Source organism: Sciurus vulgaris, assembly GCF_902686455.1.
Source record: "Sciurus vulgaris genome assembly, chromosome: X".
In the NCBI taxonomy this organism is placed as follows: Eukaryota; Metazoa; Chordata; class Mammalia; order Rodentia; family Sciuridae; genus Sciurus; species Sciurus vulgaris.
Genome location: NC_136471.1, coordinates 86356935 through 86372032, shown reverse-complemented (window position 1 = coordinate 86372032; position 15098 = coordinate 86356935). Strand labels below are relative to the sequence as shown.

At 37.2% G+C, this 15098-nt stretch overlaps 1 long non-coding RNA gene and 1 pseudogene across 2 annotated transcripts in view; both read left to right on the top strand.

The window, feature by feature from the left end:
- Positions 1–15098, top strand: part of LOC306651493 — a 543249-nt gene that overhangs the window by 142660 nt on the left and 385491 nt on the right. The gene's annotated exons all lie outside the window — the stretch shown is intronic.
- Positions 8885–9516, top strand: LOC306651199 (proteasome maturation protein-like; annotated as a pseudogene). The gene has a single exon. The product of its transcript is annotated as a proteasome maturation protein-like (transcript).

Below are 15098 nucleotides of genomic sequence, written 5' to 3'. Positions count from 1 at the left end.
TAAGAAAGACACTAAGAATATATATTGGTTATCACTCAATTTATGTAAAGTACAAAAACAAAATTATTCCATGTTATTGGAAGAAAGAATAATAGTTATATTTGGGAGAATTTTATTGATAGAGCATAGAAGGGGCATTCCTGGGATGCTGATAATGTTGTTTCTTGATATAGGTGCTGGTCAAAAAGATGTGTTTAATTTGTGAAAATATATCAATTTCTACACCTTATGATCTCTGTGTATACTTTTCTGTGTATTTTATATTTCTTTTTTTGTTTTGTTTATTTTTTCAAAGAACCAACTATTTATTTTTTTCAGTTTTTTGATTATTTCTTTTGTTTCAATTTTGTTGATATCAGCTCTGATTTTAACTATTTCCTGTCTTCTTCTACTTTTGGTGTTGCTCTGTCCTTTTTCTAGGGCTTTGAGCCATAGTGTTAGGTTGTTTATTTGTTGATTTTTTTTCTTCTTTTATTGAATGCACTCCATGAAATAAATTTTCATCTAAGAACTGCTTTCATAGTGTCCCAGAGATTTTGATATGATATATCTTTGTTCTCGCTTACTTCTAAGAATTTTTTAATTTCCTTCATGATATCTTCTGTTATTCATTCATCATACAATTGTGTATTATTTAATCTCCAGGTGTTGGACTAGTTTCTGGTTTTTACTCTGTCATTTATTTCTAATTTCAATCCATTATGATCTGATAGAATACAAGGTAGTATCTCTATCTTCTTGTATTTGCTAACAATAGCTTTGTGGCATAATATATGGTCTATTGTAGAGAAGGATCCATGTGCTGCTGAGAAGAAACTGCATTTGCTCTTTGTTGGATGGTATATTCTATAAATGTCCATTAAATCTAAATTATTGATTGTGTTTTTGAGTTCTATGGTTTCATTGTTCAATTTTTGTTTGGAGGATCTGTCCAGTGGTGAGAGAGGTATGTAAAAATCACCTAGTATTATTGTGTTGTGGTCTATTTGATTTCTGACACTGAGAAGGATTTGTTTGACCATACATGAATGAGCCACTATTTGGGGCATAGATATTTATGATTGTTATGATTTGCTGATTTATGCTTTCCCTTAAGCAGTATGAAATGTCCTTCTTTATCCCTTCTGACTAACTTTGGCCTGAAGTCCACATTATCTGATAGGAGGATGGATACTCTGGCTTTTTTGCTGTGTCCATGTGCATGGTATGTTTTTCCCCATCCTGTCACCTTTAGTCTTTGGGTATCTCTCTCTATGAGATGAGACTCTTGCAGGCAGCAAATTGTTGGATCTTTCTTTTTAATCCAATCTGCCAGTCTATGTCTTTTGATTGATGAGTTCAGGCCATTAACATTCAGGGTTATTATTGAGATATGATTTGTATTCCCAGTCATTTGGCTCATTTTTTTTTTGACACGACTTGATTTCTCATTTATTTGGTTGTTCCTTTAGGGTAGTTCCTCCCTTTGCTGATTTACATCGTTGTTTTTCATCCTTCCTCATGGAATATTTTGCTAAGAGTGCTATGTAATGCCGGCTTTCTTTTTATAAATTCTTTTAGCTTTTGTTTATCATGGAAGGATTTTATTTTGTCATCAAATCTGAAGGTAAGTTTTCCTGGGTATAAGATTCTTGGTAGGCATCCATTTTCTTTCAGAGCTTGAGATATGTTGTTCCAGGCCCTTCTAGGTTTTAGGGTCTGGATTGAAAAAGCTGCTGATATCCGTATTGGTTTCCCCCTGAGTGTAATTTGATTCTTTTCTCTCACGGCCTTTAAAATTCTGTCTTTATTTTGTATGTTAGGTATTTTCATTATAATGTAGGGTCTATCGTATTGGTGTGGGTCTATCGTAATTTTGTGTATTTGGAGTCCTATAAACCTCTTGTATCTGGTTTTCCATTTCATTATTCAGATTTGGGAAATTTTATGGTATTATTTCATTGAATAGATTGTTCATTCATTTGGTTTGTTTCTCTAAGCCTTCCTCAATCCCAATAATTCTTAAATTTGGCCTTTTCATGATATCCCTTAATTCTTGTAGATTCTGTTCATGATTTCTTACCATCTTCTCTGTTTGGTCAACTTTGTTTTCAAGATTAAATATTTTGTCTTCGATATCTGAGGTTCTGTCTTCCAGGTGTTCTATCATATTGGTTATGCTTTCTATTGAGTTTTTAATTTGGTTTATTCTTTCCTTCATTTCAAGGATTTCTGTTGTTTTTTTTTAATATCTTTATTGAAATGATCTTTTGCTTCCTGTATTTGCTCTTTTAACTGTCAATTGGTGCGATCATTCAATGCCTGCATTTGCCCTTTCATCTCATCCTTCAATGCCTGCATTTGCTCTTTCATCTCCTCATTTGCTTCCCTGATCATTTTATGTACATTCTGAACTTCCTTTTGACATTTCTTCTGCCACTCTGTCATTGCATTTTATTGCTATACCATCTAGGTTTTTTAGGACATTTTCTTCCCTGTTTTCTCATATTGTTTAGGTATCTACCCCTCTAATAGTGAAACTCTGGGATATTGCAGATTTTCTCTATTGACTAATATTGTCTCTGTAGATTTCCAATAACTCACCTCTTAGCCTTCAGTAGCCTGAAGTCTTGGAGGAACTTGACAATGTGGTGCTCCACTAGGAAGCAGGCCTTTTAGGGGTGGTGGCATTCAGGTGGGGTATATTCCCCAGTGGCTCTGAGTTGGTCCCGAGTCTCTCAATACCTCCTCTTCTTGGCTCCTGTGTCTTGCCAGGAGGTCCTCTAGCCTCTTGTAGGTGTCTCAGGAATGGAGTTGCCCTTCCAATGATGATGGCCACACCCTCAGGAGTAATTCAAAATGCCCACAACAGCTTATAAAGAAGCCTCTGGCTAACTCTGTGATGGTGACAAACCTCAGCATGATGGTCGGGTGGGGTTGTTCAGTGATGGCATCTGTCTTTGGCCTGATGGTTGGGCGGGTTGGCTACCCGCCACCCAGCTCCACGAGGCAGGTGGGTTGGGTGCCTGCCTGCTACCTCCGCAATGAAAGTGGCCTGACTTACCCGCCAGCTTGCTCCACGACTGGGACCAACCAGTGATGGCACCAACCTAGGTGCGGGGGAAAGGCGGGGTTACTCAGTTATGATGTCTGTCCTTGGCCTGCTGGCTGGGCGGGATAGCTGCCCACCACCTATGTCCACAATGTACATGGCCTGACTCAGCTGCCAGCTCGCTCCAGGGCTAGTCTATTTTATATTTCAATAGAAAAAAAATTTAAAAGCATTTTAAAATGACTACCAAGTTCCCATATCTCTAGGAGATAAAAATTCATGAACTTTGATACTGAGGTAAAAAGAAAAGCAATGGTCCAGTTAGTCCTGCATTATGGGACCAAAGGAAACAATGCTTCCTGAAGACACAAGAATAATGGGTTCCAAAGCAAGGACAAACCTCATTGTAACTCATCTCACTTCTTACAATGCCAGAATTCAGGTAAAATCTGGGAAATTAAAATAGGTAAAAAGGAGACAGAAGAGAAGGAGAAGAAAAAAATTAAAAATGTAATTCAGACATTCCATAAGTTTTCCAGACCTGTCACTCCCTAAGCCAGGCTCTCTCCCAGGGCTGTATTTCCCAAATTTCTGGAAAATCTTGAAATCTTCTTGTGCACTGTTAATTGGCCCACCAATAAATAGACTATAAGAAATACAACATATTGAGGTTTCAAGATGACGGACTAGAGGGTGGCTGCATTTCATGTTGCTCCAGGACTCAGGATTCAAAAGAGGAGATATTGAGAGACTTGGGACCAACTCAAAGCAGCCGGGTGAGTCTCTCCCGTTGGGAAGGCGTCCCGGATGGGGTGGTAGTCCTGGAACGCAGGGAACTTTGTGAAGTAGAGCTGCCGGCGAGACACCCCTCCCCCCGCTGGAGCAGTGAACTCGGACAACTGGGAGCATCGTAGAGGAGGCCGCTCAGCACAGCACTGGGACTCGGAGCAACCACTGGGGCTCCGGCAGCTGCTCAGAGGAGGAGCGGCGAGGAGAGCTGTGTAGACTCAGAACACCGGGGCCTGCCCTGAGGAGGAGGAGGAGGAGTGTGGCCGCTTGGATTCGGAGTGACTACACCAGAGCTACAGGCGGTTGCCAGAGGAGGAGCTGCACGGTGAGCTATTTGGACTCAGACCATTTCTGAACACCGGGGCCTGCTCTGAGGAGTAGGAGTAGGAGGAGGAGAAGTGCAGCGGGTCGTTTGGACTCCCAGTGACTGCATTAGAGTTCCAGGTGGCTGCTCAGAGGAGGAGGCGATTGGTGAGTTGTTTGGACTCAAAGCGACCACTCCTGAACACAGGGGGGCTGCCTGGAGGAGGAGCACGGTGGGTCGCTTGGTCTCGAGTGGCCGCACCAGGGCAGCTGCCCAGAGGAGGCATGCAGCAGGTCACCTGGATTCAGAGCCACTCAGAGCGACCGCTCCTGAACACCCAGGGGGTTACCTGGAGGAGGAGGAGGAACGGGGAGGGTCACTTTGACTTGGAGTGATTGCCCAGGGCTACAGGCAGTTGGTGGGAGGAGGAGGCACGCAGTGAGTTGCTTGGACTCCTAGTGACCTCACCGGAATACGGGGAGGCTGTCTGGAGGAAGAGGCATGCAGTGGGTCTCTGGGACTCAGAGCGATTGTACGGGGCCCCAGGTGGCTGCTCAGAGGAGGGGCCGCATAGCCAGGCGATTAGGTGCAGAGCAGGGTCCCAGGATCTAGGAGGCTTCTGGGTGGAAGAGCCGCACAGAGACACTCTTAGAGGCGGAGCAAAGGTTCCAGGACTGCAGGCAGATTCTCTGAGGAGGGGCAGCTAAGGAGATTCATCTGTGAAGGGTGAGGCTCCCAGGCCCAGGAGGTAGGGCCGGGCCCCTGGGAACTTTGCAGAGGAACGCAGCCCAGCCCAGGTGGTAGCTGTAAATTGAGGGGAACCTCTAGGAGGGAACTGACCAGCGAGACCTCCCCACCGGGTGAGTCTTCCCTGCTGGGTGAGGTTTCCCCACAAGGACGGTAAAACCAAAGATTCAGGCCCAAACAGGCCTTGCATCAGCCCACGGCCTAGGTCCCCTTTGGATGATCATTGGTCAACAAGTGGAGGCACCTCTGCCCACTAGCAGGGAATATACCCCACCTGAAGGCCACCACTCCTAGAGAGGCAGCTTCCTTGTGGAGCACCTCATTATCAACTTCCTCCAAGACTTCAGGCTACTGAAGGCTAAGGGGGGATATATATAGAAATCTTCAGGGACATTGTAAGTCAATAGAGGAAATGTGGAACATCTCAGCGGTCCACTGATACCTGAACAATATGAGAAAACAAGGAAAGAAAATGCTGCAAACAAATCTTGATGTTACATCAATAAAACCCAATGACAGCATGGCAGAAGAAATGACAGAAAAGGAGATACAACATATTAAGAAACCCTTAATTTAGGGGACTTTCCAGTGTTATCTACCAGTTAGATAATTGAAGCCACATTAGCTTAAAGATCCTGAGAATGACCACAACACCATAAAACATCTTGAGTTCACCAACTCACTTCATCCCTGCAAACTCCCATACCCACTCCTCACCATTTACTTTACAGGAGTCAGGAACTCCAAAATTTCATGTCTCTCTTGAATGGCCTGCATTCTTCCTTCAATGTATATTCCTTGTTTTCCTAAATCAATTTCTGTGCCTTTACTGACATGTGCTCAAATTGTTTTCCATCACATATGTCAAATACACCATTTGTCCTGAGTCAAGTTCCACCCACCCTCTCCCTAGCAACTCCTAGGAACACTTTTCCTGGAGATATCTCTTCTCCCATGACAGAACCAAGTTCTAGCCAAGCTTGGAAATAGCCAAGTTTTCCTTCTTAATACTAGAATATAAATGTGGACAAAATATTTTACTTCATTTCTCTAGGCTCTGAGAAAAAAAACAAATGAGCAAAAGTCAGACCTTGAAACCAGTATCCTAACTCTCAGGCTACTCTTCTTTTCCACTGCCCAAAATTAGTTCCAGAATGTTGCCTGCACATCAAATTTCAGAATCCTAGTGATGCAAGGATAGAAATTGCCTGTATACACTACAAAAAACTGGAGGAAAACCTCTGTCTACAGAAATTATAAATATCCCATCAGAAAGATAAATGTGAACAAGTTTGTTTTCCCACCTCCTCCTTCCTCTCCAGACAAAAAAATATTAAATTCAGAAATGATTAAGTATCATGATAAGTGCTTTAATTAACAACCTCATGCTAATTCAACCCTGGGCTTCCAGATCTCTGCATTGTCATTCAATGTTGAAAAACATGCCCTTGTGTACTGACTTCTAATACAGGACCCTACTAAATTGCAAGGACAAGATCTGAAATCAAAGTTGTTTGCTTTGTTCTCACAAAGAGACACAGCCCACTACCTTGTGTTCCTTATTTCCCCAAGTCCTCCCACTTACCAACATGCAGCCCCACAGCCTCCCAAACTTTCCAGCTCCCCAACCCACCACATGGACTTCTATTGAAAGAAACCAATGAAATAAAGGACCATGTTTGAAATTCAAAATAGGACTTCATGGTGAAACAAATATCCAGATATTGTCAAGAATGACCAGCTCCACAAAACTTGGCCCTTATGTAAGAGTGAGTTACCTGATTTCCTTCATCCTCAGTGACTCACAGTCGAGAGAGAATTATAAAATAATACTAACAATTATGATAAGCTAGGTTATGAAAACAATGAAAATGGTTTTTTTAGAGAAGTGTGTGAATAATTTCAAAAGTTGATTGACTCCCCTCCTTTAGCATTTAACTATTTATTTAAATTGTATTTTAAATAATTCACAAAATATTTTCATAGTTTACACTAAACTGAAACATCTGAATTTAATAGCAGAAGAAGCAAACAACTCAGACTCCTCTTGTCCAGAACAAGTGAGACCATTTTTCTGTTGTATGCCATTCCAGTTTGAAACACATTGCTTTTGTCCAGCATCTTGTTATCACTGGGTTAGTCTACTCACCACAGAAGGAAAGACTAACAGTCCTAGAGATTGGCAACTGTGGGAAGGCATGGTCCTAAGCCAAAATGACAGTGACAAGGCAATTCTATGGTTTCCCCATGGCTTTCTGTGGTCAAACATATGAAACAAACATGATTTTCTTAGCCACAGGCATGTAACCATTTTATGTACCAAGCCTGGGACATGGGCTACTAAAGGTAATATTTGTCAAAGGTTTTCCAGCTCCTCAAGTATGTACATGTAGGGGCAAATGGGAAAAAGAACCAAACCTAAAACAAATTCCTTTCATATCTCCAAAGGAAGGGACATTAAAATGTGTAAGTTCTTCATGAATTAATTTAATGGAATATAGATGACCTGACCACATGCAGAGCATACTCTGTTAAGAAAAGCAAAACAAAACAAAAATGCTTACAACTCAATAAGATATAGTCTCTGATTAATGAGAATACTGCTTAAAATGTCACCTCCTCCTGATCCACCTCTGAGACTAGATAGTTATTCACATACTCTCGTAAAAAAGGCTTCGGATTTTCTCTAGTCTTTGATGTTCTCTATAATAGCAGCTTAATTCTTAAGTCACAGAAGTCTTGTGAAAATGTAACAATGTAACATATATGGAAAACTAAATATTTCATATCTGTTATTCCAATTTATCTTATTAGAAACTAGATTGTAATATCTGTGAAGGAAAGACCACATGCAATTCCTTTTTCTTTACACTGCTGCACATAAAGCATAGTGACTTGTATATAAATGATATTCAGAAGATGCAGGTTTATTAATAATGCATACAGGAATAAATTGGATCAATCTGATGCTATAATACACTGATTTACAGGTATATAATTTTCAATAAATTATATAATGATTTAGTTGCTCGGTTATTTATGTAATATCCATCTACTGAAAAGAATTAAGTCAGTGAACCTAGGTTCTTCCAATTCCAACTTTGCCAGTAATTGTGTAATATTGCCTCCTCACTTTAAGCCACAAATTTCTCCATCTGTGAAAGAAGTCTGAGTGATTGCATATATTGAATTATAATTTTTATTAAGAATCTACTATGTTCTGGGCATTATGTTTTGGCTAGTAAAAAATCTTAATAGATTCATTCACTCTTTATTATCTAGTGAATGTGCTTTCTAAAATTCTATGATTCTAAGAAGACAATTAATACTTCCACTTATACCTACAGAGGATTAATTACCATAGGAATTGACCCTCCACTATGAAAAACTAGAAAGCTAGAGAAAAGCTATACAGCTACTTTTTGAGACATTACATAGAGACAATGCAGGGTAATAATCCTGAGAAAGGAAATAAATTTTATGAGCCCAAGGAATGCAACAATCCAAGAATATACAAAACAACCTCATAAAACAAAAATAATTGAAGGATTAATGATTTCGAGATTATTAAATGATTGCAAGATTATTAAATCAAGACAGTCTGGTATTGTAAACCTATGAAAGAGAATAGAGATTCCAGAAATAGACCCACAATATGGCCAATTGATTTTCAAGATGCAACACGTCAACAAAATTCATTAGAGAGGGATAGTTTTATCAAAATACTGCTGAAATAATTAAATATTCATAGCCAAAATAAATAATCATCAATCCTTAATTACAGGATATTAATTAAATTTAATTCAAAATAAGCATAATCCTAAATGCAAAAACTAGAACTGGAAAACATCAAAATATTCATAATTATGAATCATCAAAATTTCTCAGTAAATGTAAATCATGAAACATCAGTGAAAACATTGTTAAATAAGACTGCTTGTCAAAAGACACCATTACCAAACTATAAAGGCAAACCACAGAGTAGGATCAATATTAACAATACACAGAGGGCCAACTGACTATAACGGGGCTGAACAGTGTTCCCTGAGTGGTGTGAACATGAATGCCAGAGGACTTGGATCTCAACTAAAAGACAGTATTCCAGTTTCAGAACTTTCAGCACATGGACCTTTTGAAAGTCATGATCTTCTTCAAAAAGGTTTTACTTGTGTGAAAAATGAACTTTTGCCCAGTCATCCTCTTGAATTATCAGAAAAAAAAAATTCCAGCTCAACCAAGATAAAATGAATTTTTCTGCACTGAGAAACATCCAAGGTCTATTAGCTCCTCTAAAGTTACAAATGGAATTTAAGGCAGTGAAGCAGGTACAGCATCTACCATTTCTTTCAAGTTCAAATCTTTCCCTGGATATTTCGAGGGGTAATGATGAGATATTGGATTTGAAGATATTCTTAATGATCCATCTCAAAGTGAACTAATGGGTGAACCACATTTAATGGTATAGTATAAACTTGGTTTACTGTAAGATAGTATGCTGTTCATGAATCAGAGGGGCTGCAACTTGTTACAGTTTTCTTTTGTTATAATTTGATGTATACAACATTAAAAGCACTGACACATGAGATTGTGCCTAAATAGTACCCATAATTATTTGAAATTATTTCAGTCTTCAATTTATGACCATGTGACAATTGAAAGCACTAAAAGGAAGATGATTTTCAAACTCCTAATTTATAGTAAAACCATAGCTTTCTTTGTCATTCAAAATTATTTTTCAGAAATATTATCACTTGTCAACAGGTTCTAATTTAATCTACTTTCTGGATATTCCATAAATTTAATATTTAAAAATAACCAGTATCAATATTTCAGTCTACCAACTTCATAGCAACATCTTTCATAATAAACATTTGTAATTGATTTCAATGACAGCACCTCAAATTGAGTACAGAAAATATTTATCATGTTTCAGTATAGTCTGTGAGAAGGATATTTGTTAAATTGATGGTATATTAGAATTATGACTACTTGATTCTTTTATGATGAAAAGTGTAATTCCAAAGGTTTTTATTTTATCTTTAAGTGAAGAATTAAAGCAAACAGCAGATGTAGATTAAACTCTAGTATTTGATATATGAGCAAACAGCACTGTTAAAGAAAAGTAAAACTCATTTTTATACATGCTATGCATCCCTGAAAAAATTTCATAATAATTTGTTTTAAGCAATTTTCACCATGATTACTCTTCTTTAAAGCATTCGTTTTGAACTTGCCATATAAAAATTAAAGATTTTTAGAACATTAGTGCATGGGTCATTTTTCATGAATTCTAAAATATATTTTGATTATCAGTTTTTTAGGAACATCTTTTATGTAATTATTGATTTAAAACTATCAATATTTAGAGACATTTTTGGTGTCACAACTTTAGGTGGGCTACTACTACTGGCATCTAGTGGGTAGGAGCAAGGAATATAGCTACAATACATAGGACATTAATTTATAGTCATGTAACAAACTGAAAACACTAGAGAAATGACTTTAAATCTCAATTTTTATTGAAAAGGTAGCCTTCTTTGTCTTAAAAAAGAATTACCAATGAATATTCTAGAATTGTTTGCATCTACAGTTTACTCACTGCAACCAAAATTTACTTAGTTCAAAAATGTCAGTAGTGCCAAGGTTGGCAAATATTGAGATAAATCAGATGTTACATTAACAAAAAATCTCTCTTGCTTTGGCTACTGAGATTAAACTTAAAATTGTCTTTGCCAATTCACTCTATACATAAAAAAATGAGAAAATATATAAATAAAAAAGACTCACTGATTATTTCTAGATATATTTGCTTTCAACTAGTTGGAGATTTCTGTTCCCTTGTTGTAGAAATAATACATTCCCCTCCTGACCAGTAGAGAGCATTATGAAAATAATCAGTGTAGTTTGAATGGAAAATCTGCAGTTTTAAATTTAGAAAATGGTACTCTTGGATAGTGCTTACTTTCTGTTGATCGTTTTGTTTCCTCTCTTCACTTTTACCTTCTTTCCTTTTATGTCAGTGGTTCTCATCCCTGAATGCATGTAAGGACTAGTATAGAGTGAATCCTAACAAGCACACTTTTGAGACACTCCTCAGGGTTGAGATCCTTTAATCTACATGCTTGCTTTTCTTTCCTTATTTGCTTTACCTTCTTATTAGCATGAGTTATTCAAAGTTTTCTAGTGTTTCTTAATCTGCAGTCTACAGTGGGAAATTATTGGGATTCCTTCAAAAGGCAGTTGCAGGTCCCTCTGAGTTACTTCCAAACTTTTCAGGTAGGCTTTTTTTTTTTTTTTAGTTTAGATGTTATGATTTTTGGAGAATTAGTTTAAATTAGTTTAGTATTTCCCTTGCCACTATTGTTTCTTAAATAATAGTCTGAGTTCAGGGTCCTTCGTCCTTCATAGGTTAGTATCCAACCTAATGGAAGAACTGAGTTTTCTGCTTCTACATTCATGCTCTCAGTATTTCATATCTGACACCGAATGTGTCAGCAGTTCTACAGCAGACTCCTGTAGGGTGCCTTATTATTTAATTAATTTAAAGGTGTCTACCTTTAATTGGAATCAGATAAGACCGCTCCCACTTCAGAAGGTACCAATCTCAAGTCCAGGGTTGTGATTTGCACTTCTGGTGGACTAGCTATAAATTTGTGGTTCCCATGATCCTCCTCTGGTTCAGTAATTTCGGAGGAGGACAACTCACAGAACTAAGGGAAACACAGTTAGCCATTTATTTTAAAGACTGGTACAAAGAACACAGATGAACAGACAGGTGGAAGAGATGCATAGGGCAAAGTATGTGGGAAGAGGCTTGCAGCTTCCATTCCTCTCCAAGTGTGACACGCTCCATGTGTTCACAAACCTGGAAGTTCTGAGTCTCATCTTTCAGGGATTTTTATGCAATCCTTGTTATGTAGTCATGACTGGTTTATATAACTCTATTCCCAGCTCCTATTCTTATCCTAGAGAAGGAGGGATTGTGGGGAAAGTTCCAAGCTTCTCATAAATATCAATGCCTGATTAAATTTTATTAACATTAAAATAATAAGAGATAGAAGCATACCTAATGTTGATGCAACCTAATGCTATATTCAGCCTTTTAATATATATATGAGGACAAAGGAGTTGGTTGATTTTACCATCTGGAAGTATTGGGGGTTTAGTACATAATTGAGAATTATTTAGCACGCCATGGTATGGCTCTTTGATCAAACACACCTCTGCATTCCTGCTTCTGTACAAAATGTAAATAATAGGCTTATCGCTTTTCATTAATTTTGCCCTTTGCTGTAGATGTTACCCTTTTCAGTAGGATGAGGAAATATACAGCTCACTGTTCTCCTAATTTTTATTATTCCTTTGAATGCAGATATTCAAAAATGTAAAGGATAATCTGAAAAAGTTAAGAAAGGAGAAACAATTCTGACATATCTTTTAAATCTACAACTGGATAAGTGTTTTTTACAAATACATGAAATGTAAATCAAATTTTGACTTGCTATTTCTTAATAAAGGAAAACTAAAAATGCAAAAAAAACTTTATGTATATTAACAAATGAAGTATAGCCATAATATAGGAAAAAAATCCCTTACAACTCAATAAGATAGTCACCTCAATCACTTATCAGCTAATATTATATTACTGCCTCACAAGTAGAAGGCAGTAAAAGGCAAATGAGCACATGAAAAGAAACTCATCATCAGAGATATTCGAATAAAAACTGCACTGAACTACCACCACAAATACATTAGAATTTTAAAATTACAAACATAGCAAATAATGTTGATGAGGACATTTGAACAACTGGAACTTTCATTCACTTGCTCATCAGATTGTAAAATGGTACCACATGATCCAGAAATACCACTAATGGATATATATCTGAAGGAAACTATATCAGTATATCAGAGATATCTGTGTTCCCACACATCTGCACCAAAATTCACAGTATGCAAGAAAGGAAGCAATCATCTGCTGATGAATGGATAAATAAAACGTGGTTCTTATACACAATATAATATTATTATTCTATAAAATGAAAGAAATTTTGCCATTTGTGACATCACAGATGGGACTGGATATCATTATGTTGTTAAAGAAGCCAAGTAGAGTACGGGAAATACTGCATGAACTCACTCATATAAGGAATTTAAGAGTCTATCTCAAGAACTACAAAACACTAAAGAAAGAAATTAAAGAAAACCTTAGAAGATGGAAAGATCTCCCACGTTCTTGGATAGGCAGAGATAATATTGTCAAAATGGCCATACTACCAAAAGTGCTACATAGATTCAATGCAATTCCAATTAAAATCCCAATGATGTACCTTACAGAAATAGAGCAAGCAATCATGAAAATCATCTGGAAGAATAAGAAACCCAGAATAGCTAAAGCAATCCTGAGTAGAAAGACTGAAGCAGGGGATATCTCAATACCAAATCTTCAACTCTATTACAAAGCAATAGTAACAAAACGGCATGGTATTGGTACCAAAATAGACAGGTAGATCAATGTTACAGAATAGAGGACACGGACACAAATCCAAATAAATACAATTTTCTCATACTAGACAAAGGTGCCAAAAATATGCAATGGAGAAAAGATAGCCTCTTCAACAAATGGTGCTGGGAAAACTGGAAATCCATATGCAGCAGAATGAAATTAAACCCCTATCTCTCACCCTGCACAAAAATCAACTCAAAATGGATCAAGGACCTTGGAATCTGACCAGAGACCCAGCATCTTATAGAAGAAAAAGTAGGTCCAAATCTTCAACATGTCGGCTTTGGATCAGATTTCCTTAACAGGACTCCCATAGCACAAGAAATAAAAGCAAGAATCAATAACTGGGATACATTCAAACTAAAAAGCTTTCTCTCAGCAAAGGAAACTCAGCAATGTGAAGAGAGAGCCTAAAATCTTTGCCACTCATACTTCAGACAGAGCACTAATTTCCAGAATATATAAAGAACTCAAAAAACTCTACACCAAGAATACAAATAAACCAATCAACAAATGGGCTAAGGAAATGAACAGACACTTCACAGAAGATCTATAAGCAATCAACAAATACATGAAAAAAGTTCAACATCTCTAGCAATAAGAGAAATGTAAATCAATAGTACTCTAAGATTCCATCTCACCCCAATTAGAATGGCAATTATCAAGAATACAAGCAACAATAGGTGTTGGCAAGGATGTGAGGAAAAAGGTACACTCATACATTGCTGGTGGGGCTGCAAATTAGTGCAGCCACTCTGGAAAGCAGTGTGGAGATTTCTTAGAAAACTTGGAATGGAACCGCCATTTGACACAGCTATCCCACTCCTTGGCCTATACCCAAAGGACTTAAAATCACCATACTACAGTAATGCAACCACATCAATGTTCATAGCTGCTCAATTCCCAATAGCCAGATTGTGGAACCAAACTAGATGCCCTTCAATTGATGAATGGATAAAGAAACTGTGATATATACAATGGAATATTACTCAGCCATAAAAAATAATAAAATTATGGTATTTGCGGGCAAATGAGTGAAATTGTTGAATATCATGCTAAGTGAGATAAGCAAATCTCAAAAAATCAAAGGACAAATGATCTCACTGATAAGTGGATGATGACACATAATGGGGGATTGGAGGTGAGCAAAAATGTAGGAAGGAGGGACTGTATAGAGGGCAAAGAGGGGTGGGAGTGGTGGGGGGAAGGAAAAAACAGAATGTATCAAAAACTATTACCCTATGTAAATGTATGATTACACAAATGGTATGCCTCTATTTCGTGTACAGAGAAACAAGATGTATCCCATTTGTTTAAAATAAAAATAAATTTTAAAAAAGAGTTTATCTCATAGAAGTTGAGAGTAGAATATTGTTTACTAGTAACAGGGAGAGTAGGGAGTAACAAATGATGGAGAAATTTTTATCGATGACAATTAAGTTATAGTTACCTAAGGGGAAGAAATTTTAGTGTGCTCTTTCACAGTATAATGACTATGAATATCAATAATGTACTATATATTTCAAAACACTAATAGAAAGGATATCCAATATTTTCATTATAAAGAAATGAGTGAATGTCTGAGGAAATAGAAATATTTAACCTGATCAAATATTAGCAATGTATACAATGGAAAACATCACATCATACTCCAAACGTGTATAATTTTTATTTTCCATTATTGGTTAAAATATATTTGATTTTAAAACATTGAAAGACCA